The sequence below is a fragment of the Oncorhynchus nerka genome, unplaced genomic scaffold, assembly GCF_034236695.1.
Source record: "Oncorhynchus nerka isolate Pitt River unplaced genomic scaffold, Oner_Uvic_2.0 unplaced_scaffold_1000, whole genome shotgun sequence".
NCBI lineage: Eukaryota > Metazoa > Chordata > Actinopteri > Salmoniformes > Salmonidae > Oncorhynchus > Oncorhynchus nerka.
Genome location: NW_027040303.1, coordinates 228552 through 235635, shown reverse-complemented (window position 1 = coordinate 235635; position 7084 = coordinate 228552). Strand labels below are relative to the sequence as shown.

The window sequence follows — 7084 nt, the reverse complement described above, 5'->3', positions numbered from 1 at the left end:
GTGGGTTAACTGGTCTAGGAACAGTGGGTTAACTGGTCTAGGAACAGTAGGTTAACTGGCCTAGGAACAGTGGGTTAACTGGTCTAGGAACAGTGGGTTAACTGGCCTAGGAACAGTGGGTTAACTGGCCTAGGAACAGTGGGTTAACTGGTCTAGGAACAGTGGGTTAACTGGTCTAGGAACAGTGGGTTAACTGGTCTAGGAACAGTGGGTTAACTGCCTTGTTCAGAACAACGGATCTTTACCTTGACACAAAGATAATTGTGTAGTCTAGAGCGATTTTCTAGGTTAGCTAGCCAGCTATTGTCGTTCTCCTAATGCAACGTAACGTAACCAACACTGCTAGCTAGCCAGCTAGCCCAGCAGCATTGTAGAAACTTCACTCAACGGAAACGACTTGATTAGGGTGGTGTCAACAACGCAGCTAGCCTACCTCAGCAGTACTGTATCATTTTTAATCATTTTAGTCAATTAGATTCTTGCTACGTAAGCTGCATCTTTCTGAACATTCGAGACGTGTAGTCCACTTGTCATTCCAATCTCCTCTGCATTAGCGTAGCCTCTTCTCTAGCCTGTCAACTATGTGTCTGTCTATCCCTGTTCTCTCCTCTCTGCAGACCATACAAACGCTCCACACCGCATGGCCGCGGCCACCTAATCTGGTGGTCCCAGCGCGCACGACCCCGCGTGGAGTTCCAGGTCTCCCGGTAGCCTCTGGAACTGCCGATCTGCGGCCAACAAGGCAGAGTTCATCTCAGCCCCTACTTCTCCCTCCAGTCCCTCGACTTCTTGGCTCTGACGGAACATGGATCACCACAGACAACACCGCTGCCTCCTACTGCTCTCTCTTCGTCCGCCCCGTGCTCTCGCACACCCCGAGAGCTTCTGGTCAGCGGGGTGGTGGCACCGGGATCCTCATCTCTCCCAAGTGGTCATTCTCTCTTTCTCCCTTACCCATCTGTCTATCGCCTCCTTTGAATTCCATGCTGTCACAGTTACCAGCCCTTTCTAAGCTTAACATCCTATCATTTATCGCCCTCCAGGTTCCTCGGAGAGTTCATCAATGAGCTTGATGCCTTGATAGCTCCTTTCCTGAGGACGGCTCACCTCTCACAGTTCTGGGCGACTTTAACCTCCCCACGTCTACCTTTGACTCATTCCTCTCTGCCTCCTTCTTTCCCTCCTCTCCTCTTTTGACCTCACCCTCTCACCTTCCCCCCTACTCACAAGGCAGGCAATACGCTCGACCTCATCTTTACTAGATGCTGTTCCTCCACTAACCTCATTGCAACTCCCCTCCAAGTCTCTCCGACCACTACCTTGTATCCTTTTCCCTCTCGCTCTCATCCAACACTTCCCTGCCCCTACTCGGATGGTATCGCGCCCCGTCCCAACCTTCGCTCTCTCCCCCGCTACTCTCTCCTCTTCCATCCTATCATCTCTTCCCTCTGCTCAAACCTTCTCCAACCTATCTCCTGATTCTGCCTCCTCAACCCTCCTCTCCTCCTTTCTGCATCCTTTGACTCTCTATGTCCCCTATCCTCCAGGCCGGCTCGGGTCACTCCCCTCGCGCTCCGTGGCTCGGGACGACTCATTGCGAGCTCACAGAACAGGGCTCCGGGCAGCCGAGCGGAAATGGAGGAAAACTCCGCCTCCCTGCGGACCTGGCATCCTTTCCTCCCCTCCTCTCTACATTTTCCTCCTCTGTCTCTGCTGCTAAAGCCACTTTCTACCACTCTAAATTCCAAGCATCTGCCTCTAACCCTAGGGAAGCTCTTTGCCACCTTCTCCTCCCTCTTGAATCCTCCTCCCCCTCCCCCTCCTCCTCTCTGCAGATGACTTCGTCCAACCATTTTGAAAAGAAGGTCGACGACATCCGATCCTCGTTGCTAAGTCAAACGACACATCAGGTTCTGCTCACACTGCCCTACCCTGTGCTCTGACCTCTTTCTCCCCTCTCTCTCAGATGACATCATCTTGTAATGGCCGGCGCCCAACAACCTGCCATCGACCCTATCCCCTCCTCTCTTCTCCAGACCATCTCCGGTGACCTTCTCCCTTACCTCACCTCGCTCATCAACTCATCCTGACCGCTGGCTACGTCCTCCCGTCTTCAAGAGAGCGAGAGTTGCACCCCTTCTGAAAAAACCTACACTCGATCCCTCCGATGTCAACAACTACAGACCAGTATCCCTTCTTTCTTTTTCTCCAAAACTCTTGAGCGTGCCGTCCTTGGCCAGCTCTCCCGCTATCTCTCTCAGAATGACTTTCTTGATCCAAATCAGTCAGGTTTCAAGGACTAGTCATTCAACTGAGACTGCTCTTCTCTGTATCACGGAGCGCTCCCGCACTGCTAAAGCTAACTCTCTCTCCTCTGCTCTCATCCTTCTAGACCTATCGGCTGCCTTCGATACTGTGAACCATCAGATCCTCCTCTCCACCCTCTCCCGAGTTGGGCATCTCCGGCGCGGCCCACGCTTGGATTGCGTCCTACCTGACAGGTCGCTCCTACCAGGTGGCGTGGCGAGAATCTGTCTCCCTCACCACGTGCTCTCACCACTGGTGTCCCCCAGGGCTCTGTTCTAGGCCCCTCTCCTAATCTCGCTATACACCAAGTCACTTGGCTCTGTCATAACCTCACATGGTCTCTCCTATCATTGCTATGCAGACGACACAATTAATCTTCTCCCTTTCCCCCTTCTGTGACCAGGTGGCGAATCGCATCTCTGCATGTCTGGCAGACATATCAGTGTGGATGACGGATCATCACCTCAAGCTGAACCTCGGCAAGACGGGCTGCTCTTCCTCCCGGGAAAGGACTGCCCGTTCCATGATCTACCGCCATCACGGTTGACAACTCCATTGTGTCCTCGTCCCAGAGCGCTGGAACCTTGGCGTGATCCTGGACAACACCCTGTCGTTCTCAAATAACATCAAGGCGGTGGCCCGTTCCTGTAGGTTCATGCTCTACAACATCCGCAGAGTACGACCCTGCCTCACACAGGAAGCGGCGCAGGTCTAATCCAGGCACTTGTCATCTCCCGTCTGGATTACTGCAACCGCTGTTGGCTGGGCTCCCTGCCTGTGCCATTAAACCCTACAACTCATCAGAACGCCGCAGCCCGTCTGGTGTTCCAACCTTCCCAAGTTCTCTCACGTCACCCCGCTCCTCCGCTCTCTCCACTGGCTTCAGTTGAAGCTCGCATCCGCTACAAGACCATGTGCTTGCCTACGGAGCTGTGAGGAGAACGGCACCTCAGTACCTCCAGGCTCTGATCAGGCCCCTACACCCAAACAAGGGCACTGCGTTCATCCACCTCTGGCCTGCTCGCCTCCCTACCACTGAGGAAGTACAGTTCCCGCTCAGCCCAGTCAAAACTGTTCGCTGCTCTGGCCCCCAATGGTGGGAACAAACTCCCTCACGACGCCAGGACAGCGGAGTCAATCACCACCTTCCGGAGACACCTGAAACCACCACCTCTTTAAGGAATACCTAGGATAGGATAAAGTAATCCTTCTCACCCCCTCCCCTTAAAAGACCTAGATGCACTATTGTAAAGTGGCTGTTCCACTGGATGTCATAAGGTGAAAGCACCAATTTGTAAGTCGCTCTGGATAAGAGCGTCTGCTAAATGACTTAAATGTAAATGTAATGTAAATGGATTCGATCTAGAAACGTTTTAGTTACTGGCCCAATACTCTAACCACTAGGCTACCTGCCGATCCTAGATCATAATGAATCAGATTACATGGACAGGGGGGGACCTGATCCTAGATTAGCACTTCCTGATCTGAGACACTGCCTGTATGAATAAGGAATGCTGTTGTAAAGTCTAGTTACAGCAGATGTTTACTTCCATCTAGAGGAAGATACTAATAAAACACTTTATTATCAGGGTGGGGAGACGGCTGAGTGCAGGATCCATGGTGAGATGACAGAGCAGAAAACACTACATTATCAGGGTGGGGAGACGGCTGAGTGCAGGATCCATGGTGAGATGACAGAGCAGAAAACACTACATTATCAGGGTGGGGGAGACGGCTGAGTGCAGGATCCATGGTGAGATGACAGAGCAGAAAACACTACATTATCAGGGTGGGGAGACGGCTGAGTGCAGGATCCATGGTGAGATGACAGAGCAGAAAACACTATATGGAGAGAAGTACAAATAAAGTATTTGTGAACAATAAAGGACAGAGTTAGAGAAATAAATACCTGGAATGCCATATTATTACTAGTTAGTAGATCTCACAGGGTTTTGTTGTCATTATTTTACCATACACCAGTGACGTGATTTCCTCATATGAAAGTGAAAGTAAGGGTGTGGTCTACGCCTTTATAAAACAGCTGTTGAAACCGTAGCGCACATTTCTCGGCAACATTAGACGCAGGCTAAATGTGTTGATTTGAGACAGACGGGCAGACTCTGGTAAGTCTTGGCTACATAGAACTATTATAAAGTTAGGTCGTAGTCAGACATTCAATAGACAGAGTAACCCTGAGATATGATTCTTTATCATGATGAACAACCTGGGCCCGGTTTCCACGATGGAATTTAGGCGTAACGTTGGGAACGCATGATAAGTGAGCAAACGATAATTAACAGAATACAAATTGGAGTTGAGCTATTTTACAAATAAAATGGTGCGTAAGCTCGTTTACATGGGTTTACCCTCCACTACATCCCCGTTGATGCGGTGTGCAGCGTAGAGTGCATAGTCATTTATTTTTATTTCACTTATATTTAACTCGGCAAGTCAGAACAAATTCTTATTAACATTGACGACCTACCCCGGCCAAACCTTGACGACGCTGGGCCAATTGTGCTCCACCCTATGGGACTCCCAATCATGCAGCCTGGATTCTAACCAGGTCCCGCAGTGACGCAGGAGGCGGGACTCTGCACCACTCGGGAGGCGGCTGAGCTGAAACAGAAAGTCAAGTTGTTATTTTGTACAGGATCCATGGTGAGACAACAGAGCAGAAAACACTACATGGAGATGACTGACAAATAGGTAAGTATTTATGAATGTGTCTGAGTGCTGCTGAGTCATTCTTCTGTCTTTCAGGTTAATAATCTAGAATAAAGTAGAGGGGACATGTGGAATACAGTAAACTAGTGTCTGAGTGCTGCTGAGTCATTCCATCCATACGGTGCCTCTTCTGTCTTTCAGGTTAATAATCTAGAATAAAGTAGAGGAACTCTTCTGTCTTTCAGGTTAATAATCTAGAATAAAGTAGAGGGAACATGTGGAATACAGAACTAGTGTCTGAGTGCTGCTGAGTCATTCCATCCAGTCATTCTGTCTTTCAGGTTAATAATCTAGAATAAAGTAGAGGAACATGTGGAATACAGTAAACTAGTGTCTGAGTGCTGCCGAGTCATTCCTACCATGTGGTGCCTTTTCTGTCCCCAGGAAATATCAGTTCTTATTTAGTGAAAGCTGAAATAAATCATTCTCTCTACTATTATTCTGACATATCACATTCTTTAAAATAAAGTGGTGATCCTAACTGACCTAAAACAAGGACTTTTTTTTACGAGGATTCAATTTCAGGAATTGTGAAAAACTGAGTTTAAATGTATTTGGCTCAGGTGTATGTACACTTCCGACTTCAACTGTATGTACGTGTATATATTAATTTACTGCTCTGGGGATGTAATTATTGTTTACATCACCTTATTTCTATTATGTTTTGATTTGATTCTTCAATTTGTTTTACTATTTATGTGATGCGCAAAGCAGAGAACAGAGGAATTATCATTTAATTTCCACAGTGAATTATTGTAATGTTTGTTTATGTGTCAATTAACCACATAAGGGAAGGGTTGCCAGTTGGCGATTTGACACAATAATAAAGTTTTCATTCACTCATTTGTTCGTTCATTTTTCATTCATATAATTTAATTTAAGATGTTCTGTGTGTCCCTAATATCACTTTACACCCTGTTAGTTTGTTGTAATTCCTAGAGCAGAACGGAGAACACCATTGGGTTCCTACAAGTCTCAGCTTACATTATGGGCGATATCTGAGGATGAGGTGGATTGAGACACAGCCCATGTAAAAAAAACATGCAAAAAACAGACATCTCCAGTTTAAACAGACAGATGTTGATGGGGATGTGTTTATTATATTCATTACATTTCAACAGACCATTGTAGTCTCAGGGTTAAAAATTAGGTTGACCTGGTCTCAAAAATCCCCCAAAGGCTCCTTTAAAGGTGGATCAGTTTAGCCTTTTAGATCATAAGGACCTGATCCTAGATCATAATGAATCAGATTACATGGAGAGGGAGACCTTATCCTAGATCATAATGAATCAGATTACATGGAGAGGAGGACCTGATCCTAGATCAGAATGAATCAGATTACACGGACCTGATCCTAGATCATAATGAATCAGATTACATGGAGAAGGGGGACCTGATCCTAGATCATAATGAATCAGATTACACGGAGAGGAGGACCTGATCCTAGATCAGAATGAATCAGATTACATGGAGAAGGGGGACCTGATCCTAGATCATTACATGGAGATGATCCTAGATCATAATGCATCAGATTACATGGAGAGGGGACCTGATCCTAGATCAGCTCTGAGACACTTCCTTTATGAATAAATAAGGGCACAGTCACCAGGACCAACTGTATATTGCTCTGAATAAGAGCGTCTGCTCAATGACTAAAATGTAAAATGAGTCACCAGGACAGGCATTGACAGGATGGTCACAGCCACACATTCACTGGTTAGGTAGGACACAATATAACTGTTAGATAGGAACAACAGTAATGATACATGGTTAGACAGGAACAACAGTGTTACGAATCCCTTTTGGCCCGACAGTCTAGGGGGGATGGTAATGAGACCCGTAACATAACTCATGCAAATTATTATGGTGACAAAGTAAAAGTGTGAACGAAATAACCACGACAACAGAAATCTACCGTCAAACTCTAGGTTTATTTATAAACACACGGTAATGGGGGGGGAGCAGGAAAAGGGGCTGAGCTGGACCCAAGGAAAGAAACAATAAGTATTCAAAAACACCCCTAAGCTAGACTAGCCTACTTTAACAACAG

The 7084-nt window shown here is 47.1% G+C and overlaps 1 long non-coding RNA gene across 1 annotated transcript; it reads left to right on the top strand.

Annotated features, from left to right (window-relative positions):
* The first annotated feature begins 4423 nt into the window (after positions 1-4423).
* Positions 4424-5877, top strand: LOC135570294 (uncharacterized). The gene is made up of 2 exons (XR_010463505.1): positions 4424-5175; positions 5220-5877. It is a non-coding gene; the product is annotated as an uncharacterized LOC135570294 (long non-coding RNA).
* The last annotated feature ends 1207 nt before the right edge of the window (positions 5878-7084 follow it).